The sequence below is a fragment of the Lampetra fluviatilis genome, chromosome 7 (genome assembly GCF_964198595.1).
Source record: "Lampetra fluviatilis chromosome 7, kcLamFluv1.1, whole genome shotgun sequence".
Classification (NCBI taxonomy): domain Eukaryota; kingdom Metazoa; phylum Chordata; class Hyperoartia; order Petromyzontiformes; family Petromyzontidae; genus Lampetra; species Lampetra fluviatilis.
In genome coordinates this window covers 5,264,383-5,291,268 of record NC_136281.1, presented here as the reverse complement: position 1 = coordinate 5,291,268, position 26,886 = coordinate 5,264,383, and the positions used below count along the sequence as shown (strand labels likewise).

General features: G+C 39.1%; 1 protein-coding gene across 5 annotated transcripts in view; it reads right to left on the bottom strand.

Moving 5' to 3' along the window:
* RAD51B (RAD51 paralog B) overlaps positions 1–26,886 on the bottom strand; it is a 70,844-nt gene that overhangs the window by 19,343 nt on the left and 24,615 nt on the right. The gene's annotated exons all lie outside the window — the stretch shown is intronic.

Sequence of the window (26,886 nt, the reverse complement as noted above, 5' to 3'; positions counted from 1 at the left end):
TGGGTACACAAATGAGGGCAAATCACGGTGTTGTCCTGTCAGTCAGCAGAAACTGAAGCTGTAGATAATACCATTTGAGGCCTGTTATCCAGCCACAGACCAGCGGGTCAAAACATCGAGCTGCAAGATGATAAATATGTTACTGTGAGATAGCAGGCGCTGAAAGCACCATTGTGCAGAACAAGTTTATAGCATGCTGATGCTCGTAAGTTTCTCAATCCGCTTGAGAATGCTGAGTTTTAAAATAAAAATAACCCAAAATGTCAATGATTACAGGATAGGATTGATACCACAATATCAAACTTTGTCCTCGTCATCTTGTCATGCAATTAGGCCTAGTTAAAGTTTCGCCCTTTCAGCTGCAGCTATAAACGTTGATGCTTGTTTTAAACCTCTGCAAAAAAAACAACGAATAGGTGATACCATTTGCTTAGTGCATTGTCAGAAGCACTTTATGTACTTATAAAAAATGCAGGTTATTTCCCCCCCCCATAAAACATGAAGGCAAAAACACGTAAACAATTGTGAAAGACTAAACGGCATGTAGCATGAGAGGCTTTAAACATGGCAAGTAACATTTGCTGCTTAATAAATTCCAACACATCGTATGTTTACACAAGCTGGAGGCAAAATTTCAGAATTTAAATTCAAACTCGCAATCATAAACGGTGTAATCGCACTTTGATGATAAGTTGTATAAATAGCATACCTCCACTCAAAATTGTAATTATTTAGGAAAGTTTATAATGCATATATTTCATTATTTAACCAATTATAGATTCTCTGGGTTTTCTCTTACTTTGATAGTATGGTCGTGCTAGCGATGTGATTGATGCCAATTCCTTTGAGCATTTCTTTTCCTATGGGAGGAAACCAGTCCCTTGGAGAACACCCATGCATATAAGGAGATAATACTGAAACTTTACAGGCAGACTTTAAAAGTAAATAAAAACATGTACGGCAAAGTGCACGTTATTTTTTTGCGATTACAAAAACATTTGAAGCATTGTCAGCGTCTTGAACGAATCGGGTATCCCATGCGACACTGGACAGTATACACACATAAGCACACAGGACACGCTGACGCGCACACAATCCACAGATGCGGCAGAGATACGGTACATAAAGCTTAACTGCCATCAGGCAAGCAGGTGACCCACACAGCACGAAGGTGGGGGCAATGGAAAAACCCGAAGCTGTGTAAACACCGTGGCTTTGTTTATCAGGCACTTGTGTGCTCTGCAAGCCAGCCCAGAATCCAAGGTCAACCCCCCCCCCCAAAGCGACCCACACCCATCCTCTACAGAGCCACAGGGCTTCCTACCTCCCCATTCGCTGAACCCCCCCACCACCACCAGCATCGACACGTAGCGTTTTTACTCCCATCAAAATCCTGCACTCACTCTCCTCTCCGCCACCATGGAGGAATTTCATAAAGTCAAGACGGAAGCCAAAAATGGCATCGTTAGCTTCGTTTCAGGCTCCTGGAAAGTAAATTCGAGTGTGCGCTCAGACTCAATACGCCAATAGGTCAAAGAGGTACTGTATAAGGTTTTTTAACGAACTGTACAAATCTGCCAAAGCTAACTACATACTCGATAATGTTTAAACGCCTCTTGTAATGTCGTACAATGAGCAATAAATGTGATCGATGATCTCCACTCATTGGTGAATGCTGATTGATGAAGGCTGGTGTTTCTTGGAATGTAAACTTCCACCACCTAACTTTACTATGGTGTTTGTGTAAAATAACGCGCGAGTCATATTATGTTGATACGTGTGGCCGATAGATTTGCATGCCACTAAGAGGTCTGACCATTGTTATAATAAGACAGTTGTACAAGTGTGCCACGAGCTACGTTTATGAGTACACCAACATATTAGTGATTAAACTTAGCCCAATGAAAGCTTTCACGTAAGGAAATACGGACCCATTGTATAAACTAATCATATTGATATATTTTGTCTTCTCATCCTGTAGACACCACATACGTTCCTGTGTTGGTTGTTACAGATTTGTTTCTACTTGGTCTTCCTCGCAAGAGATTTGTTATTGATTGTATTTCACCTGTTTAATAAAGATGATCTGTATCATTGTGCAATAAGGAAGTTGCGTGAACTTTTTGTTGTTTAAATATGCTTTTCTAATATGTCTTAAACACCTAACATTTAAAAATTGATTAAACGCACCTTTAAAAGTACAAGTTTCTTTCATGCAAATTTTAAAACATTTGACTTTTTAAAAGTTTTTAACAACTATTTTGATATCTTCATGTCTGTTTATAATATGTTCATATTCATGTGGTACAGGTTCAGCTGTGCGTAGGTGCGTTTGAGATGATGAAAAGGGTGTTTTCATAACATGCCCTCTCAAATAAAACACATGCTCTACTTACACATATCACGAGAGGGCCATCATATGGCTCTTTGACCCTCATATTTCCAATTACACACAACTATCCTGAACAATGATTATCACGCAAAGTCGAGGGACAATACACACTGTAGAACAATTACAGCAAGGGAAATGTCATAACAATCGACAGATCAGCAATTGGCGATGCAGTTGGAACAAGAGGGAGGGGGGGGGCTGGTGGGAAAAAAATGGCAAACAGGTATTGTTAGACAATTGTGCCCTACATTATTTAGGTTAGACTGGCTCATTGCCGAGGCACAGAGTGCAGTCTCACTTGAGGATTACTCAGGTACCTTTTAGAAAGAAAAAAACATCGTTTTGAGTCCCCAGACCGAGAGGGCAAAGTGAAATAATTTAAACGATGGAAAGGTAGGGGGGTTTAGTTTAATAATGGTGCGTTAGGGTGGAGTATCAGGTTAATCACGGAAGAGGACAAAAAGAGAATATGACACGCAACAAGCTTTAATTTATTGCCTTTCACAACACTGGTGTACTGGCCTGTCTGGTTCTACAGTACATGCAAAACACTGTTCCCACCCCCAACATGTTTCCGGAGACATAACATCCTGCAAGGTGATAACTTGTGAAGATAATAGGATTTTCACCATTTGTAAGTAAATACTAAACAGGAAATGGGAATAAAAGTGGATTTCGGCTTTATCCACTTTCGCACCGTTTCCACGGCCAGTGGGAACTGCAGTGGAACGATTCTCGCACCTGGCTGGTTTCAAGAGCTTGTGTTGCAACGCAACCCAGCCTGGTCGAATAAATCCCATGGACGCTCAAATTTCTGGGCGCAGCGCTCTCTGCCTGATCGGTGATGCATGTTCAGAGCCGAGACGAACACAGAATTAGTCGTGATGTCACAGGTTCAGCGCAGAGGCGGGACGGAGCGTCACGGCATCCAGTTGGTTCAACTTCAATGGCTTTATATTCTTGGTTCTTTCGGTAAAGTCACGTAGAAGGGAAATAATAAAATAATAAAGATATAAAAACAATACAATTCTCACGTTTCGACTGCAACACAAGCAAGAACCAAGAATATGAATCCCTGCAGTCACGAAAGCTTTAAATCAAAATGGCTTTGTTAAATGTTATAAATACATGGTGGAATGTTTAAGAGTAAAACTCTAGATTGTTTTTAAATTTGAGACTCTCCTATCCTCAAAAATGTTTAAAATCACTTACAGACCTGCTGCTCTACGCATCTGCAAATGGTCGACTAGGGAGAGGTGGGGGTGAGGGGACAGAGCGGAAGGGGCCAGGGCCACCGATGCAACCTCATGGCTATTGGAATGGGGATACAGAGGCCATCATGGAATTGGCCACAGCTAGGCCACAACTCAGTACTGAACTGGCAGAGCCCAGTTTCAATTGTACTGTTAGATTTTTCGGTAAAGTCACGTAGGTAACAAATAAATAAATAATGCAACTTATTAAAAGATAAATAATAAAAATAATAGAAGAAATAATAGAAATCAAATAATAAATCACGACGTTTCGGAGGCAACACAAGCTTCGTGACTTTACCGAAAAAAACTAAGAGTATGAATGCTTGCAGTCGCGAAAGCTTCAAATCTAGAATTGACGTACTGAACGTTTGCATGTGCCCAGTCATCCCTAGAAAATGTCCACAAAGCACACGATTGCACCTATCTCTTGATTTACCAAAAAATGGTAAACATTTATTTTGTTTTCGATTTAAAGCTTTCGTGACAGCAGGGATTCATGTTATTGGTTATTTCGGTAAAGTCACGTGTGGTTTTCAAACCTGATGATGACTGCGTGTGTTGCAATCGAAACGTCGTGAGCATTGTATTGTTTTATTTTTATTATTTTATTGTTTTTCCCTTCTACGTGACTTTATCGAAAGAACCAAGCATATTTATATTGGTGTTTACTGTTCAATAACAGCAACTGTTTGCGGTAGTAACACGGAGACTGCTTCATTGTCATTGAAAATATGTTTAGTGTCATGCACAATGAAAATATTTTTCAGTACTTTTTTTTTACTTCCAGGTAATAATGAGTTTGGAAAATCTCACCAACCATCATTTTGAAATGGTTTTCAATCCTTCAAGACAGTCTGGCCACTCATCCTTTAATTGTACGACCCAGATGTGGTCATAACGTGTTAGAGAATTAAGGAAAAGTAAAAAAACATTCCAAATTTCCAGACGTCAAAAGTGCGTGTAATTGTCTTTATTGCTCGTGCTGGACTTTCAACACAAGAGATTGAGATGTGGATATGTATTACACAACTGAAAACAGTAATCACTGCGAGAGAAAAAGTGCCAAGTCATTTAGCATAAAGGAGTAATTTGATACTCATACTATGCATTTGTCATGTTAGCAGCAGCATGCCATGCCTCGAAGATTACTTTTTACCAAGTAAATGGAAACAGTGATATAAATATTTATCACCAGACTAGCAAATACCTTGCAGAGTTGAACTCAACGTTGATATGCACGTACAATAATTGCTATTAAGAGTTTGCTGCACACCTACACCTATACATAAGCATGAACAATACTGTATACGAAAACAAAGAATGCTACCTTTCATACAACACTGCCTCTTCTTCCGAAGAGAAGTCAAAATATGAAGGCTGTACGAGACTGGGCTTGTGATTATGTGTTTGTCCAGCAAGACTGACATAACTTATTAATCCTAAGAGTTAAGTGTGAATGAACAATCCATCAGAAATCTAAAACCAGCTATACAATTACCGTATAGCAGTCTAGAATGAAGGCGACATTTTTACCTTCATATTTTGTGTGGTGCACAGACACAGGTATAAACAACTTTTAAACGGCACTTTTATAATAAATTTCCTATTAAACGTTTACGTCTCAATTGTAAAGCTGTGTTTACAAGTTGTGACGGTTGTGACGCATTGTTAAAGCCCCATCCATCTCCCCCGCTCCCATTTAACTGACATTGTGGTGTACATAAATTTTTAAAACGCGTTTACACGAGAACTTGATTTCAAAGTTGCAAGCATCTGCTAGCCTCAAGGGAAACCACACGAACTGCACAGACAAGTGGTCCTCTCCTCTGCACGTCCAAAACATGCCCCCCTTTTAAATTAATCTACTCGTATGACATCATGAAGGCATGTGCAATTATCCCTCCCCCAAAACCTACCGTGGTGGCTGGGTTTAAAGATGTGGTTGTGTGCTCTGTTCAAAGCTCATAATTTGTAAACTTTCAAGGAGAAAAATAAGAGCAGTGGAAAATGCAGAAGTGCAAATCACCACAGTCTCCAGAGGCTGTAACAAACACTTAATGTAAGTCTAATATAAATATTAAAGCACGTGGACTTAGAAAATACTAATGATAACAACCCCACTTTAAGTACCAACATGAAACTGCAGCATGTCATCAGCCACAAGAAGTGAAACCATTCACCTCTACCCCTGGAAATTAGAATTGATTGTTTTGTGAATATAACGGAAACTAGTGGCTACAGGTGTCAGGTTAATAAGATGAATAAAGAAAAATGATGATTCTTACACATGCGATTTGATGCATCTAGCATTAGCTAATCTCTCACATTAACATAGCCACTTCCGTGCCCTCGTCGAGGAGGCCGCTCTCCTCCTATCTTACATGCCGATTTCTCACATTAACATCACTAGCCCCGGCCACTTCTTAATGACCCTTGAGCTACACCCATTTCAAACCTTCTAAAACAGTCTGCCTCATCAGCAGCAGACCATGCTTTCCCACCTGATGACGGACGCTTGTGTTGCGCCCGAAACGTCGTGATTTATTTTATTTTATACCTACGTGGCTTTACCGAAAGAACCAAAGAGTATTAGCTTAAAACTCAATGTTATTGAATCAATGCGTTATTACACTTACTTGTATAAACTACACTCTACATGTACAAAGTGAGTGAGGGCTTCACAAGTAAGTACAGTCCTGTCATAACTAAAATGCTCCAAAATTGTTCAGTTACCACCTTTCGTAATTTTGAAGCCACTTTGTGACAAGTCAAAAGTGGTTCTTCTATGGAGAGACTTGGTCCCAAACAAAGGAATGTGAATTTCAACCATCGACTCTGAGGCCACTAACAGAGATTAGCGCAACTAAATGCTCATTAAGTATGGGGACAAAGGAGTTTTTGCCATTTTTTTAACGATCACATTCTTAACTTGAACATCAATTAAAGCATATTCTGATGAGTGCCCTTGATATATATTTTAATCATGTCAGGTAAGCCAACCTTCAGCACCAGGCAATAAGACAATGCATAACTAAACACAAATTAATAACTAATTAAAATAAACGGTTAAGTACCAGCAACAACCCCACCAAATGTCACAAATGTTAGATTAGGTGACCCGTGGCATTACATAAATCAGAATGCCAGTACTACGTTCACATGAATTATTCCACATCCAGTGAGGTTATATGGACTTTTTAAAATAGCAAGTTTATGACTTTATACAACTCTCCATGAATTTTTATACAATGCAAAAAAGGTCCGTTGTAAACTCAACATTTTCCAATAATTTCCCATTTAATTACTGAGAGTGACAACATCATTGACTTAGGTAAAGTTAACAGAAACGTTTGTAAAGTAAATATGGACCACTAAACAAATGTTTTAACGCATTAACAGTGTTTCGTGGATTAATACAATCACATTTCAAAATACATTTCAAGGATAAAGACAGCACACGCGCCAATATGCTCATATAGTCTTGGTTTCTTTAAACATTAGTTTGACAAACAGCATAAAAACAAAATGGCGTTTGTGATGGTCACGGCAGTAACTCCGTCGCAGACATAAATGAGCAACCAATCTTAGTGATACTCATCTTAATTTTACGACTTTATACAACTCTATATATGACTTGCCTATATAATGTGGAAACAGTCCGTTGCGAACGCAGATTTTCTATTAAGTCTACAGGCCAATAGGCCATGGTTTTCCTGAAATATTCAGCATAAATTGTCCTAAGTTTTAAACAATTAATAGTACGTATCAATTTTGGTATCAGATATTATTACAATCTTATTTTCCTCATGACTGACAGTGCTTAGTTGATAAAAGTGCTTAAAATAAATTAGGCAGAGGCCCTCACAGTTTAGTGAACAAGAGGTCTATTCATTGGGACGTGCAAAGCCAATCCTAACAAGCACATTCATCCACCCATCAAAGAGATTAGAGATTATTTTTTATGATTAATCCACAAGAGCCTCAGAACTTTGAGGATTGGCTGGACGTGTTATGCCCTTATACGGGTCACTTCAACCAAATCCTGGGCAGGGAAGTGGAGGCATTTCGTTTAGCTTGCAGTGATGCTTTAACGAAACAGAAACCCTGCGTTGACCAAATTTAGGTTCACTGGAAGAAATGTATGTTTGGGTTAGTATACAAAAATATAACTGTTGGCAGACTGCCAGAAGACACAACTACAAAAAGGCCGAATTGCAACATGATAAACAAAATAAATGTCGTACAGTATGCATATAAATTTAGGCGTTTTATGTTGGCAGGGGCAATGTGATTTGTGCACTGTGAAATAATAAATAAAACAGCGATGACTAACAACGTAATGACTACATTTTGTGACTCATATAAAAAAAAACACAACAGAATGTGAATAGGAAATCACAGCAGCACACATCTGGTATAATAAAAAAAATTGAGAAAGGGCAGTCAAACGTTTTTTTATAAGGAAAAAAATCGAGGTAAGGAAAAGCTCGCATTCATTAATTTATTCAACTTAAGCCACTCCTAACATGAAAGTAATCGGTCTATTAATGATTAGTAACATAAAAGTGGGAGTTTCAATATACATACTCTACAGCATTAGGGGCAATTCGACTTTTTGAGCATTTTGTCAACAAAACCTTTAAACAACCCTTCACACACGTACACACTGCACAATTTTCAAGAGCATGGATTAGCTACTGTAAATAAATAATTATTTCCTACCTCATCTGAGTTACTCTCCCAACTCCAAGACTTGTTTACATTCTCTTGTTTTCGTGCACACAAGATGAAGTCATGAATCACATCTCTTCCTGTGCTTGCTTTTGGGCATGTAACAACTTGGAGTGATTCGCATTTTGGCAAGTATTTGCATGTATGGGTTTTTTTAAATTAACACAACGTAGGTTGCAACATAACATGTGTGTATTTGCATATAAACGTTTGTGTTGATGCTCGCAGAATAAATATGTGCAGGGCACTACGCCAAACATGCACTGCACCACGAGCATGAGACGCCACATGCTGGAAAGCTTATCACTGCCTTGATCTAATTTTGATATTCATCCGAAAGGCCTGCGCCGCCTTTTGGCCTTGGCGGTCTCAATTTACCATTATTGTTAGACACGTGCAATCACTTAAGTTACAATATTCATATCTTGCTTTATAAATAAAGCGCCTCGCAGGTTAAACATATAGTCCACTACAAAATTAATATTAAGATCGTATATAACAATTCATAGATTCATGAATGAAAATAATTTCGGACATGCACGATGGATGCATCAAATCATACATTTACAGGATAATCTGATCAATTATTATCCTGTACATATGAACAATATGCAAACGTTATATTGAAATAACTTTACCCTTACAAAACAACTGAGACTGAACAACAACAAAAAATGCAAGACCCATAATACAAATAGGAGACGACACAAAACAAGACAAAAAATAACTAATTCTGGAATTAAATTGTTTCAAATCCCAATACAATCACATGCCGGTGAATATTTCAATGGCTACGAGTATATTGGCACAAGGCAGAGACAAATGGAGACAAATAACGAAACGTGCAGAGGACACCAACGGGCTGTCTGCCCATGGATCGTGATGATGATGGGTGCAAATGTTTGAGGAAAGAGTGTTCCTGTGATTTATGGCTATAATAATTAACCTGTCAGAAAAGTCTTTCGTAAAAGCCTGAGAGGGGGAACTTGCAAGTCAAGCGAAAAAAAAGAATCCACGAGCATATCAGACGAAGACAGGGGTCGGCAACCTGCAGGACTGCACTGCGGGCTCGTGAAATATTGAGTTTTTTTTTTAACGAATTCTAAAACAATACCTCTTCTGGTTATTTTGGTTTCCGACCCCCGGACCATGAGAATCCAGTTTACCATTAGAAGTCCAGTTTACCATGGGAGTCCAATTTACCATGCGCAAGAGTTGGCAAACATATGACTGTGGAGCAGAATGCGGCTCTCAAAGAACTTTTTCATGACGTTATTCATCAAGGGCCACCGTTCCATATTGACATGCATCGCGGCTCTTGAAATATTGAGTTTGTTACCGAATTCGAAACAAATGTCTCTTCGTATTTTGGTTACCGACCCCTGGACTAAGACAATTAAGCCATATGGAACAAAAGAGAGGTCAGGGGGGTCAGGGGGGTGAGAAGGGTGCTAAGAGTCCACCTATCAACACTTCTTCATCACCTCTTCCCACCCCCTGCACCCCTCCACCCAGCTGGCAGCCCGACTCAACACTTGTTCAGATAAAATATGCGATTAAACAGAACAGCTATGCAATAATACGGTTACTTGTAGAAAATCCAGGCTTGCTAATGTTGTATAGAGATATGTTCTCAATATACATGCACTTATTAAGACCAGGCAGAACACCTGTGAAACCACAGAGCCAATTGAGATAACACATCCAATTGAAGAGGACACACTCCTCATTAAGGGCTTGTGTGCCATATCCTACACTTTTACAAGATACCCATTTTCCTAGCATGAATTAGACCCTATGCTTGTCCAAAGATGCCGAGACACAAAAAAGGCCTGGGCCTGCCTGGCCCTCTAAATATTATGGAATATGAGGTCACTTTTTCCCGGTTTAGTTGCTTTCAATGTCATTCACAGGACACATCTTCAGCCCGTTGTAAAATATCTGCCGATCACCTAAGACTCAGTTACTCAGGATGAACGCAGGTTTGGAGTTTCTTTCGTAATAATGTGTCACTACAAAACCCCACTTGACAGTGATATCTGAGGGCTGAATCACGTGTCCAACCTGTCAAGTTATGGGGAGAAAAGTGTGGCCTTCAACCAAATGTGGACAATGTAACATTACACAAGGAATTGTGAAATACTCAAAACGCCTCATATGGCAGTTACAGTAGTCTTAGAATAATTTCCGTCCATTTAGATTTTACTGTATTTTTTAAAACATTTTAGTTACAGTGCTCAAAAGTGATTTGTTCACGAATATGACACCGAAGTAAGCAGCATGTAAACGTAACAATTCAGATTCACGGAGTGACGAAATAACCTAAATATAATACTTGAGTGATTTCGCCCATTCTTGTTATTGGTGACATCGGCACATTTTAACCAAATATCAGATGAAAAGGAACATTCTCTCAACACATGATCCATGGCTTTCAAGGTACCACAAGTTTATTTTTAGATGCGCATGCAACCGTGTAAATCTAAGTCAATAGAAAATCAGTTTTAATCCACAAAGATACTTGACATTTTCTCCGTTGGACAATATAATCAAACTGCTCGTTTCTTTACAAGGAATCAAATGAACACTGCCTCCTGTGAAAAAGGACATGTCAATTGTAATATGAACATATAGGGCTTATCAAGATTTTTGTTTTTAATGACAGGGTACACTGGTCAGTGTTTCGTCCACTAAAATGTTGTTGAACAAGCTCAGTATTCTGGAAAAGGACTGCATCTTAGTCGGTCGATCCGTAACCTTTACTAAGCAGCTGTGACATGTCTCTTTTCCAATAATGAAATCACTGAGCAGCAGTATTGCATGTGCGTTATAAACACATGCTTGAATGTGTGAAGGTTAATGTGCAAACAAAACAATGCCTTTAAAAATGAATGATTTATTAAAGTCTACAAATCCAATCACATCTTTCCTTTTCATTTTTTTGTAGTTATTTTTTTTACGATGCAATTTGCCACTAAAAAAACATACTTCTGCATTTGCTCTATACACTATAAACGCAAGTCAATATTGAAATACACCATTTATTGTTATTATAACAGATTTAAATCTTATCTTTAGCATATTTAAAGCCCAACCCAAGTTAATTATTTTCCATTAAATCAGCACATTCTGGAAGTGTTTATAAAAGCACGAAAGTGGCATATTCCCCACGACGATGGAAATTAAACATTTGTAAAAACAGAACTGTAATATGTACATAAACAGCAGGAGTGATGGAAAAAACATAACACATGTTATTTCTTTAGGGCATTTAATAAAATGTTTGTTATCATCCATTAAGGTCAGGGAAACTGCACAGGCGATACAATCTTGCATGCTTGTTTCTCTACATGCTGCCCATGTGACAATTCTCAGTAAATTCACTTAGTCACAACAACTGAAGGAATTCGTTATTTAATTATTTAGTTTAGCACTGTGTTTACAGGGTACAGCCTGCACAATGCTTATGTGGTCTAAGGTTATCAAAATTAAATTACCTCTATACGGGAATACCCAGCAGATTAATTTATATTTCATGCCGTCTTTGGTCAACATGACCTGAGAACTAATTAGAGCAGCACTTACAACGGCCAATTCTGTGGGTATAAAAATTAATCACTTTATTAAGATGGATAAATTCACAGGGTTTACATCTGTCAAGCACAGCCACAAGTATCATAACAGTCGACCACTTTTATGCTGCTGGCTGATGATGGCCAAGCAATGCTATTTACACCACGTCGCTTCTGAAAAAGGGCTGTGCAGCTGAGTGAGCCTTACCTGTTAAAATCAAGATAGTTTATTACAAATTGATTCTAGATTTGAAGCTTTCGTGACTGCAAGGATTCATATTCTTAGGTTTTTTCGGTAAAGTCACGTAGGTAAAACATTAATAAAAGTAAAATAAAAATAAAATAAAAATCACGACGTTTCGGAGGCAACACAAGCTTCCGTCTTCAGGTGGAACCGTCACAGCACGATTGCTGTATCAAGTACTTGATACAGCAACTTGATACAGCAATCGTGCTGTGACGGTTCCACCTGAAAACTTGATACAGCAATCGTGCTGACGGTTCCACATGAAGACGGAAGCTTGTGTTGCCTCCGAAACGTCGTGATTTTTATTTTATTTTTATTTTACTTTTATTAATTTAAATGTTTTACCTACGTGACTTTACCGAAAAAACATAAGAATACAAATTGATTCATAATTGCTGGTATTCAAGGTAGGTACTATTGTACAACTGAGATTACAAAATTATATTTCATACTTAATGCATTGTTCAACAGACATCCATTAAGGCAAAGTGCATCAATTCCTAGTTGAGTGTTGTGCAGAGGCCCGTGGCCCAGCTCTTTTGGTGCATGCGGGCAGACTCCATGCCCACATGTTCTGCCAGACATTTTTGCACACACAGCACCACCAGTCACTGTGGTAACAATTGTAACTTGAGCCTTTCGCAGCTGAGTAAACATCCTAGCCGTCTGAGGAATTGGATTCAACCGTGCCACAGAAGACTGAACGGGAGGAGAGATATGGGGAGATAAAAGTGGTACACTGCAAAGTCTTGAGGTAGCCATTTTTGCAGCAGAACACATCGGTGATGGGAAATGTTTGAAAGTGCAAATATTTACCACTGCAGTAACGTTATAAATACGGAGTATCACAACATTATTTTTAGCACGGTGTCTCAAATATTTTTTTCCCACTGTATACAATTCCGTGACAAAAACAAGCACAGTCCGCACCCGACATAAGAAAAAATACTGTAAGTTACCGTTGCAATGAACTTAAACATATAGGCATAGCATAGTGCATTGACCAAAGTTGCGCCAAACAATGGTGGTGTCAGATTACATGTGTTTACAATCCGGTAAAAAAAAGGGTTTGTACCCCAGCAGTGCATGTTTGCAGATCTCACAACCTTAAAGTTCATGCAACCGCCAAGGCCACCTTACTGAGTTTGTATAAATTATATTGGCACATTCAGTATTTGCAGATCTCTAACCAGCCAATGCTGTGAAAGGAAGCAAAAGTAACAGTAAGAGAGCTTCGGCACTGTGTGCTGAAAGGAAACGCCACAAAGCACGAAGCATTTCAGAAACTTGGAATACTGCAGTGAGATAAATACACAAATCTGACTGAGGCAGTGTACATAAATATGGAGCATCAACATTCCACTCACTATTTAAACTTGGTTTATTTTGACAATGAGAAGAATGGTAAACTATACCACCGAACCTTAAATGCAATGACCTGGTTGGGTGGCATGCAATAATATGATGGTAAGGACACAATCCTGAACTCTTGTTATATGAACACATAGATGAAACCATGTATGTTATGCCATATTTTCAACAAACTGTCAGTGGAGACGACAATGGTTTGACAAACCTCAGAGTGGACCTTGAAAATGTTACTCATCAACGAAGGCAGATAGATGCTCCCTGGTGTTGATCAACAGATAGATAAATGCTTGCCTCTGTCCTGGGGAACTAGTAACTACTAAGACGAGAGGTCCCAATCAAGTAGATGCATGTGGAACAGGACTCTTGGTACCACCTCCAACATGGCTCACATCCTGCCCGACCAACGATGTCCTTGCCAATGATCACCATCTGGTGAAACAGGCATTTGGCATGGCAGTAGAGGGCTCGATCCTTGTCCACTATCAACATATTGGCTCCCTGGTCCATCCTGAAGATGAATCCCGAGATTTACATAGACTGCATCGGATTCAGATTTCACCATTGCCACTTCAGGACGCAGTCATTATTGCACGATTTGAACTTCCATCTGCAGGTCAGTGAGTTATTGATCAGTAGGTCATCCAAGAAAGCCATTATCCTTACCCTTTGCCAGTGAAGCGGGGGAATCGAGATGGTAAGGCGCTTAATAAAAACATCCAAGGGCTGATTGCAGCCCAAATCTGAGAACGGAGAACTGCATATGCAAGTTTGACATGGTGAAGTGGAGGAATCAATGGTTGTCCTGCTGGATTGGGACATGCAAATAACCACTCTGAGGGTCTAGGGAGATGAAGCAGGCACCTGGTTTGACTGCCCTGATGGTAGAGTCCCAGACATCTATCTTGAACGAGTAGGGCTTGATGAACTAGTGCAGAATGCGCAGCTCGAGAATTGAACAAAATCGTCAGATTTATCTTAGAAGACACTACCCTGTGCACCATCTTGACCTCGGCTTGAGGAATGGTGCAACAGGCTAGCTCCTCGTCCTTCTGCACGTGATAGCAGTCGCACCCAGACTTAGACACCGCGCACTTGCCTTGGAGAAAGCTTTATCAACAACCTCGTGCATGTGTCTGTGAAACTGGGGTACAATGTCCTTGTAACCGTGCTTGAAACCAAGCTTTCCGTATTCCTGGGGGCCTCCTCGGTAGAATCCAGAAACTAAAAATACGCAATCCAATGCTGGAGAATTGCTTTGTACACCTCTGGACACAGATCCTGCTCTGACGGGTCATGTGCAGTTCACCCTCCTCTTGGTTGTCCACCAAGGCAAAGAGACAGGGCCCTCAACAAAGTCAACTGGAGAGGCTGAGGGACCGTGGGTGTCAGTCCCACACACCTTTGTTCCTCCCTGGAGACTTCTCCAAGGCAGGGTCCTGACAAGCTGTTTTCCGGACTATATAGTGATTAACTCCCAGGAACAAGTAACACTGCTGATGTTGATGTAAGACCCGAAGTGGTGCACAACAATTGTCTCGGAGGCACTTCTTGGAGTAAATTGCTCCTGCCGAAACTTCAGCACCAGCAAAACAGGCTCAGCTTCCACCACTCAAAGTATCAACATTTACAACGGACTGTGAGCTGTGTTAGGCCTGAACGCCTCATGCCTAGCTGAAGTGAGTCCACAATAGGAATAAAATATTACTCAACAGACAAGAGTGCATCTCTCCGAGAGAGCCCTGAGGAATGGTGAGTTGTCACAGAACAAAACAAAGAGACTCATTCGATGCAGGTACGCAGGTGATCATGTGGGATGGTCAAGTGGAGCTCAGATGCATGTAATAAAGAAATAAATGTATTAAAATTGATGTTGCATTTCTAACATTAACTTTGTATAATTGTGCTAATATTTGAAATCTAAAACGTGTCTAAAATGTATGTATTTCCACTGTACTGCACGGAGGGGGGGGGGGGTAGCTTCTGGAGACTTTTGGTCATAGACTGTCACTTGTGAGCCACTCGCTGATGATCTTGAGATTCATAACTCAATTAATGAAGTATTAATTTACCAACATTTATGTTTTATCTGCAGACTGCATATACCGCAGTGCTTATGATGGTGTCCGTGTAATGTATTGTATGCTGTGTCACTGATGTTTACAACATACACATGACCGTTAAGTCCAGTTATTTATTGGATGCAAAGGTTGAGAACAGATACCCAAAAGGATGAAAAGTGTGAAAAACCTCAATACAATCAGTGCTTTTGTCCCAGTGCATGCTGTTAACATACTAGTTGTTGTTTTTTACAGCTCAAGTCTTATAAACTGCAATGGTTTGCAGTCATTACTACATTTTAAAGCACAAGTGTGTCCCCAAAAATACATTACGCAACAGAGATGTGAAAATACATGGAATGTTTTAAAAACTGTGCTTAACTATGCACATTTGCAATTACAAGCTTGGTAAAAAGCAACTGTAAAGAACTGCCATTGAAGTCAGAGCTATATTTAAGCACACATTTACAGATTTCTTTGTTAAGCTCTTCATACACATACTGTAATTAATTTACAATGGCTGTTATAATGGCTTGGACTGGAGCTACGGTGCAATTATTAAACGCAGTGTGTTATGAAGTCATCTACTCGAATGGGATTCCCGGCAACGGCAAACTTCAGTGGCAAGCGACATATGAACCAGTCTGGAGCTTTTTCTTCATCAGCCCGCAATGACCGGCATGGTGAAACATTGTCAAACAACCCCTGTAACTGACACGGCATGGGTAGGCCTTCATCTAGCAGTGAATTGACAAAGGCTGTATTTACATAAAAAAATAACTGTCATCACTAAACCTTTGAAGGTTAATATTTTCTTAATGTATGTTCATTAGTGTATTTCTACAATCCTGAAAACATCTTCCAATGTCGCTATGAATATTTTTTGTGAAAACATACCTGTTGGTCCGACTTTTCTACTACAATACAAATGTCTACGTTCTTCATGCAACATCAGTGTTGATGCTAAAATTTTGTAAATGGCTTTAAATCTTGAATAATAATAAAAAAAACCTTGGTTTGCGAGAGTTTGGATGATGATTAAAATACCATTCATTGCCTATAAAGGCGAAGCAAAATGGTATTTTATATTCATTAGTCTTTTTTCAAAATCTGATGATAGTATGAATGTGGTCACAAAGTTGGGATACAGATAGTGAGCAAAGGGAGAGTTACATACAACAAATGTACAAAACAAATGAATATATCTGAGGGTCACAACTGGAAAACACATCAGAGTATATATACCTAGGGCAATTACTGAAGGCAAACCATATTTAAAACTGATGTTGAGCAATGGAAAAGAGCAAGGTTGGGGTGCTTTTAGAAAAAATGAAATTAATATGAAATAAATTTCGATTTAAAGCTTTCGTGACTGCAGGGATTCATCTTCTTGGTTCTTTCGGTAAAGTCACGTAGAATTGAAATAATAATAAAACAGAACAGAGCTATTCTTCACCTGAAGACGGCTGCTTGTGTTGTGGCCGAAACGTCGTGAGAATTGTATTATGTTTTTATTATTTCCCTTCTACGTGACTTTACCGAAAGAACCAAGAATATAATATGAAATATACAATTCAATGTGCCTAAAGATGAATGTTTTAAACCAGTGTATATTACCAGCTATGACATGTCGATCATAAACATGGAGCTTGATAAAGAAAGTCGAACAAAGCTGAAAAGTTCTCAATGAAGCTTGGACTGGTGCATGCTTGGGATTTTACTGAGAAACAGAAAGTGCAAATGGATCCAGCAGTGCAAAAATCATGTTTGATCATGACAAGAAGCATTCCATGTGCATTTTCAGTTGCTACTCAAGTCAACAAGAAAACTACCAGTATTTGAGTCAACTAATATGATTTTTTTCCAGAGCCTAGACAATTTAACTTAGGTTAGACATGCCACTTGGATGTCTTTTTAAGTAGCATTTTAAAGTAACACAAAATATTACAATTTATTTTAAGTACTGGAATACCATGTCCAATCGCACTCACACAAATCGTTGCTCACTTCACATTAACATAAATGACAGCTGCCCAGTGACCCAGGTGCACAGCAACACATTGCCACGTCCGAAAGGAAATCGCTCCCCGAAGTTATCTGAGACTTTTGGACTCAAATGCCCAACTCATTATTCAGTCCAGCTTGTGGAAGTAATTTTGTCGACTTGTATGACATGCTAGCCCTAATAACGAGGGAAGCCACCCACTGATTAATAAAACATTGGAGGCGTGGATGCTTTGACAAATATTAAGTCGCAAATTGTGACGTAGGCCACCATATGTGGAGATTCATTTTCAGCCTAAAAATGTGTGTGTAAAATGAGGGTCCCCACGACGTACAGCTGGTTTGCCCATGATGTAAATTCTATACAGTCAGTGAAGGAACAATGCTCCCACTTACTATTGCAGTGCACACAAATTCCATCTATCCTACACACAGTGCCCACTGCCTCGCAACAGCACTCATTATATAACGGAAAGCCTACCATGTGTCTCACAGCTGTTTTGGAAGAAAATAATCTGCTCAAACATAATTTCGAAAACAAATCAAATATAATTAACTTTACACTCTGAGTTTGCTTCTGTTCTGAATTGTGTGCACATGTATGGAAGTGTATGTACACAACGTACGGTATATAATTGAAAAAAACTGAATGTATAGCCATTAACATAATTGTCATGAGATGGAATAAACAGATTTTGCTGGATATAACCTGAAATGGTGAGCAGTGTTGAAATGTTTTAATTTTGCAGCCAGAAGAATTGGTGCCAGAGTCAATTTGAATGTACCACAAAAGGTTCCAAAAACAGTATTTTTGTTTGAATAAATATAGTAACGTATATTTTCCAAAACGTAAAAATTGCGAGGTTTATTTTTTAGGTATTGAAAATGTACCTGATCCAATGAACAATAATGAGCCCTGTAAAGTGTACAGCAATCACCACAGTGTTAGTTTAATTAAAGTAGTTTTTGCATTGCTGACAGGTACAAGTTCTTGACTTACAGCTTTCGTCATCAGGTGACCTCACCTGATGACGATTGCTTGTGTTGCGATCGAAACGTCGTGATATTATTATTGTTATTATTTTTTATTATTTGATCTATCTACGTGGCTTTACCAAAAGACCCAAAGAATGGGTACAAGTTCATGGTAAAATCGAGGTGTGAGAATGAGTCACTTTACAACCTTTGCATTGGTTCATGCAATAAATATAAAGGCAACTGTATTACAAGGTACTTTAAATAAGCTATTGGGAAAGAAAAAAGATAAAAATAACAGTAAGTATAAACGTGCAGTAATCCATTGGTTCATAATGGTAAAGTCTTTAGTCAGAAGTGTAGTTTGTATTTTTTTCCTCTCATAATTGTAGCTCTGGACCAAAGGTAACCCATGTAATGCCTGCTGCTCAGCCCCCCCCACCCAACAGGAATAATAATTTTCTTGAATGCAAATAAGTGGCAGTTACTGTAATGATCTGAAACTTTTGTTGAGTCACCTGATCTTAAATGAAAAGGCCAGAGGCAAAAATCACTTCATCTCTACTCGATCCAACACCAAAGGCAATACACTGACATGAAAACATTAAGACATCCAGCAAACCATGTGTGCTTGCCACACATGTACCAGCGTCCAAACCTACATGTATATTCTATCAAAGCCACAATAATATAAAGGTTGTTGCTACTCGGATCTGTGGCAAGGTCCCAAACTCAATCAAAATTGGTCCTGAAACAACAAAATAACTAGATAGACATAATCTTCATATTGTTTTGATACTGTGAAGCAGGCGAGCAAGAATGAACATATAAATAAATATCTCTGTTTGTCATTCAGCATTCTTTATGGTTAGCGCCGATGGCTCAGATGAAATTGTGTCACAGTGATGGCATGTTGCATGACAGCCACATCCCCACCCCTACAGTGCAGTCACCAGTTCTGATGCCTGCATGGCCTGGCTATCATAGCAAAAGAGATCAACTCAAGTGACACCGCGACTGTGTAAAGTCCAGCATGTTTAGCACGCCCTTCTACAACTATAAACACTGCAAGAGTACACTCCTGAAGTGTGTGAGAAAATACACATGCTGGCAAACTAGGTGCACAACAAGTTAAGAGACACTGCGGAGCTGCAGGATTAATATGTAACGATAAGAATTCAACACCCTCATGGTTGCAATTCAAAAATATATATTTTATATTATATTGAACATAGTAGGCTCTAGTAGCAGGAGTGGTCACATGAGCCCATTTTACAGGGTATAATAATAAAAAAAAGTATTTGATTCTTACACACACGATTGTATTGATGTATTGTGAGTGTAATAATATATTTTATTTAATAAACCTTATAATCATTACATCATACTCCGTGATGAGAGTTTGAGAGCGCAGACAATGGAAGCATGGATCAGCCAAACCTCTGGGCAGTCCTTTGAGAGTGTTTGACCTCTTTAGGTTTGTTAAACATAGGGCAAGGAATATCCCTGGATAACTGCTACCACATTTAATGTTCTGCCTTCACTTCCCTTGCCCTTTCCATCTCCCAAGCCTCTAACGATGTCTGAGCATCGGTGTGTAAATCTACACAGCACCATAACAAAACAAGGAACTTCGCAGCCCTTGCTGCCAAACACACGTGTATCCCAAGTGCGCAGCTGTGCACGTGTACCTTGTTCCCAATCTGAAGTCACTAAGGACACAAAAGTCGAACTGAAGCACAGGTTAACCTCTAAGTAATCCTCTGATGAATGAACCCTTTTCGGATTTAGCCAGACAGACAAGTCTTGGCAGGGCAAAAAATAAAGTTCTTGTTTACGCTCGGGGCTGGTTCCCTCTAGCCTCCATTGCAACAGCGGCGTGCATTTGCGGTTCCCCTCCCTCCCTCCTCTTCTACTCCAAACCCCCAAAACAAAAAAAACCTGCCAAACCAGGTCCCAACACACCTTCGGCACATCTGCAGCACTTACAAATAATGTTATTTTGATCGCAGTCTATTTTGCGAAGACCCCCTATTGAACATTTTATATTTTCTTTGAACTAAATAAGTACATTTAAATGATACTAATGTTCACGAACGAACTCTTTCACGTTGTGATTATTTGTGTAATATGGATAGAAATAAATGTATGTAGACAAATATTATTGCTGTTATAGTCAACTTAAAAAAAAACAATATAAAGGGTGCACTTTGCTTGTGTGTACCACATCAAAGTAGAATGTAAACAAACGTTTAGAATACAGTAAAAAACATCCCCCACAAGTACTCTCTTCAACCACAATGCTCCGGCAATCACAGCTCGTAACATCACGGTCTTACATTCTCATTGCGCACGGTCAGATACTGTAACTCGCAGAATTTTCAAAGTTTCAAAATGTTTGAAATGTGGCCAGTTATCGTCTAGCTTGAATACCATATTTGCAGACCACGGCCTTGCATGCATGTTGCACATGAAGCAATGCAGTGTCCTTCACACACGGACTGTGAAGAATGCTGCTTTACTTACTCAAGACGTTAAATCTTCACATTTTACACGTATGCAGAAGGCCACAAATTACCAAGGGGAACTTAATGAGCTCGTTAGGTGACTTTAAACACTGTTTCCTTTTCTTATTTCGACTGCACAGATACAAGGTGTTTTTTGTTGTAAAAAGTGAATGCGGTACCACAAAAAAATGGCATGAAGCGGTGTCAAAATGTCCATAACAGAACTTTAAAACCGACAAGCTTCAAGCCAACAAAGTGGTATGCAAAGCGAGACATACTCATCAAAATTACACACGCGTCTCAAATCTAGACATGGGGCCCTGCCTCACAGCCAGCCACAGGCCTGTCTCTCATCAGGGACTGCGGTTACCTCTGTCTGAAGCCAAACAAAGGTCTCCACTTTCAGCCGTCTTGCACCGTGTTGGCAGACACGCATGCCTGTGTAATTACAAAAGAAAAGAAGACATGCTCACCATTCTAACTTGGCCATCCTATCTGCTAAGGAGCTGCGTGGCTATGCCGTTTTAACTCACCTGCAAGATTGACTTTGACCCACGTTTAATGCTGAAATTATTGCATCTTGCTCTGTGGATGTATACTGAAAAAACGATCGCATCATAATATCAAATATATTGGCTGCACATTTTAAATGAGTAAAGTGTAATGTGCATAAGTGTGTAGCATTTGTCAGACAAAGCCCATGTCGAGCAAAATTACTTTATTGTGTTTGGAAGAAGAAATTAGAACATTTTGCAGCAGTGGCCAGATCTGCCCCCCCTGGACGTACAATCACATCCTCAATACCTATGTTTGCCAAAATAAGCCAAGGTAATTTTCCAACTTTTTCACACTATAACTTCTCCCCCTTAGCAACTTGTCTGTAGACAAGTTCAGACTGGCCCTGGTCTAACTTACCCTTCCTGTTATTGATCAATCCATAAGTGACAGAATTAAGAATAATGTACCATATTCAGAATGTACAGTAAATTAATGAAACAAAAATATAACTTTATTATGATTTCAATGGCCTCATGCTAGTTTATGTTCTGTGTGTGTTCATCCCTACATTTATTTAAACGTGAAATATGTTCCAGATAACCCTTACATCTTCATTGAAACACAACTAATGGAATTCATAATCATATTCGAAGTGAAATCATGACAAGGATATGTTTTTATGCAGATTGCAATGCGATACAGAGTATATTTATTACATCAATGTATTACCATTCACTAATATATTATTATCGAACAGAATCAAGGTGGTTTTTTTATAGGTGTGGATAAACCACTTTATACACAATAATGTTCAATGACAAATATATAAACAAAATTACACAATCCGTTTTATGACGAATAGGCTTCCGCTCTTGTGCAATGCACGTCTTCACATCAGTGTGCTTTAAAGCAAAGCAACACAAAGGCATCGGTCCTAAAGTCCACTTTGCTTTAAAAAAAATGCATTGTCCTTCCTCTAGTTTGTCTGCAGACACATTTTAATGGATAAGGTTCTCAGTAACCTACAGGCGTCGACTAACCAAACACAAACACGAGACCAGTCTCAGTTACATAGACACGGGGATTGTACGTTGACAAGTAACGCCATTCGGGGAAAAGGCAAACCTTGCCTCTAGTCATCAATAAATTGCAGTTTTAGAACAAAAGCAGGCTAAGAAAAGGGGGAGGAGATGTTTTATATAGTAAACAAGGGCTTAAAACACGAGAGTAAGCAGTTCTGCAAGTCACAAGGGAGCCTTCTTCCTCACGAGGAAAAAAACAGGAAATCTCGAGCCGAAATCTGATAGGATGAAAAATGTTCTGCAAGCAGATGGTGCAAGAGGACGGTCTTAAGATATTAAATAGAAAACTATACAAGAAAAACAACACGGTACAACTATAATTACTGAGCCTATAAACATCACCACAAAACTAAGCAGTACACAGTTTGTATGATATAAGTGCACCAAATTTCATCAAATTAAAAATTAAGTTTTGCTTTTACTCAACAAGCTATTCCGTAATATGAAATTTATGATAGCACGAACTTGACTAAGAGTTTTAAACTTAACGTCGTACATTATTATACAGCTGTCTTTTTTCTGCCCAACTTTTTCCCAATAACAGTCTACACATGAGATTTTTTTTTCTCTTTTGCAAGACAAAACACCCCAGTTGTAAACCACACTTGGCACATGCCGGCCAAAAGACTTCTCTGGCCTGACGTTACTACCGTAAAATATATCCCTAGCGTCTTCAAAACGGAAACATCTGCATTTTCCTGCAGTACAGTGTGTTCTCTACCAAAGAAATGACAGTTTTACAAAAATCAATCAGCTTTTATATACTTTATTTGTGAACGTCTTTAAATGTTGGGAGTAAAAATAAGTTTAAACTTTGGAAGGATTATTAATAAGCATACACATTTCTTTCTTGGGGATAACAACATTTGTTGTTTTTCATATTTGACGTTTAACAGCTTTTACAATACTACTTAAGGAGCAATCAATATTTAACTATACTATAATAGCATGTGTAAGCATAGTTTTGCTTTTACCAAATAGAGTATTGTTGTTGAACTTTTTGTTATTGAGATTTTTAACGTCTAAATTTTTACTGCAAAAACGTTAAAATGCTGGGTCCCGTGAAAATATGTGATTGCCTCTGGGAAAGTTGTGAAAAAAATTGCCCTGTAATTTAAAAGCAATAAAAGGGCTGTTTTAAATCAGTGTTGTAAAAGTGTGCCAGCACAAATTGATGGGTGACGAAATTATATAAAAGGATCGTTCCTTACCCTGTGCTACCTTCACTTACTTTTCTTTTTACAGCTTCGCACATTGCCACCCCTTTGCTGTCATCAGCCTGAAACAGCACAGTTGCCACCCCTTCTCCCACAATGACAGTGTCCATGTCTAGCGCCTCTGTAAGACCCAAATCCTCTGTTGTCCTGGGAACACTAAACTATGCTCAAGTGGACACGTTCGCTGCTCACAAAAGGATGTGCCATCCGTATCTGGGAATTTACGTAAATCCTGGAAGTGCCTTATGGTACACCTTCTCCAGATGCTGGAATACTGTGTGTCTATTGAGCACATTTCCTGTATGCGCCCACACAGGAAACATCTGGTGCAGTCTGCGCGGAGAGGCACATTTTCTCTAAGCTATGTGTGAACCCAAGCATAATTTAATGAGTCCATATACGACACAACTGCGATGGTCGTGTCTGTTTGAAAATCTGTGATTGGGAATGGCAAATTATACATGTGATCATGTATGTTTCTAAATCCTGAGAAATCTTAATTCATATACATAGTACATTCGACACTGTTACATATCTATACAATGAACATTGGGGTAAAGGATTTCTAACTGTAATACGTAGTATATTCAATTAGAATTAACATTTATGGAACCAGAGACACTTCATAACAAGTTAGCCTGTAATGTAAGTCCATTTATAACCTAGTATATCATGAGTTGTCAAAATATAGAATTTGTGTTTGAGGGCAATTTGTACATTTATAGCATGAAATCTTGATCAGAAATATGGTCGATGATTAACAAACAGTATATGAACCCAAATTAATCAGCATATAAACATGCACGCATGGCATTACTCAGACAAAAATGAAGGCCAGGGCTTAGAATGAGTAAAATGATACACTCACAGCAACAAACTGCATGCCTAAAATACAACTGGTATTGGCAACAACACACTACACCAAATAACGACTGATGACCAAAACGAATGAGTGGTACTAGAAGTGAATCCATTAGGGGTTCGTGAAAAAAACAGGCCACATTTAATATGGTTTACAGCTGAAAAAAATATGAAAATTTAAAACTACGCATAGCAAAAAAAAACAATTAACACCATTTTAATCCCAATTTCGGCTACTAAAACGAAACCTGCCCTCGTGCATAAAATACACCGTACATTCCATTAGCCTGTACTTTAACGATTAAACATCATACATGATGTGAGAACGTTCTTAGAACTGTATTAATTACACTTGAAATCAGCAGATAAACACTTCTGCATTGTCTGAGGCAGCACGTGCGTCACAGCAGTGGGGGCTACGTACGGTGACTTCCTGTCTGGCGCCGAGTTCGATCAGGCTTGCTGGAGATTTCAGGGGTTGGGGGTTTGGGCATTGAAAAGAGGGGAGGGTGGCCCAAGAGCCAAGGCGAGTAATAGGGATGGGGGGGGAGTGCAAGAATGTGCTTTCAATTTCCCGTGCTGGTGCGCAAGGAACACTATCAGGCAAGCAACTTACTCCGGTAACATTTCATTGGCTATACTTGGTACTGCCGCATAGTCTGTGTGCTTGGGGAGTACAAACAGTTGTTAAGATATTGGCAAAGCTCAACTGTCTGACGTGTCTGCAAATTATTGTACAACTGTTGTTCTTGATTAGTGGCATGTTACCAGAATAGGACTGTACCATCAGAGTTATAACGAGTGAGTAATTTAAATCATGCTTTTATTCTAATTTTAAAAAACCACCGCATGAAAATTTCAACTTAAATAAAGATTCGCATACATTTATGGCTCAACTTCATCCTCGTAGCCAAAACATACGATCATCACAATGAATCATGCAACTTATTCTTGCAAACAAATCAGTCCTTGTACACGGCTGCTCAACTATTTCAAAGTGACTCACTGTAACGGAGATAAAAGGAGATGTATTCTTTTGTGCTGCTGGTTCTGTTGTAACACACAAAATGAATGTCCTTTAAATCGGTCGGAACAATTCCATTACAAAACTTCCACTAACTACAAACCAAGATAAATACCGCCTGTCAAATTCAGCACAAGTTCATCTTGCCGCAACGTTCCAACGAAACTTATCACAATCAGGGATGGGAAATTAATTACTATAGTTTAAACTTGTTACAATCATAAAGACTGGTGTGGTGGGGGGGGTTTAAAAGGACACAGTTAAACAAGACAAAATTGCTCACTCTGGTCTAGGACACTGCCGTTGTATGCCATTAGCTACACATTTCGACCCAATTGCTTGTTGCTTTTTCCCTTTGTCCGCAATGCCCAGCAGATATCATGTTTCCATGCTCAGCGGCCTATCACAGTAGTACACTGTAACGACACAATGGGCATGGCACAAAGCTATGTTTTACTCGCAAAGCACTCAGAATCCCGATGAAGCATCCATTCTGTTAATATCATGAGAACATGCAGAACCCGCTGGCTAATGAGCATAGAAGATTGAGACTGACCATCATTAAACTGTTAAAATCGACGCGAAGACAAACAAACCATCATGCTATTTCTGCGAACCAATTTTCTGTCTTAGTTTGCGCAAGATATTTCCCCTGTTTATTTTCACGTGTGGTTTGCCATTGTGCATGTTTGTTCCTGGACATGCTAGAATTTTATGCCGAGCAAACATTTATCCGATTCGAGATAAAAAAATAGTGCACAACATTACATTTAAGTCATTTGTTGAATACCGTATATCAAATAACACTGTTAAATACATGCACCGTATATCTAGTTGTTTACTTTGCAACAGTTAAAGCAAACAAATAATGTGCTTTTGATTAATCCAAGCGTTGCGGCACACGCCCGTGATCTGATGCATGAGGCAATGGGTTGGTGAACCACGCAAATTTGTTAAACTCCAAAACCTGCAAGGGCGTCCAATGGATAGCAGCCAAAGGGTTTACCAATGGATCTGTGTGGACATATGAGTGCTAAACCCTCTTATGATGTGGATTTTCTCCAGAACTTCAGTTTGCTCCCCCATGCAAAA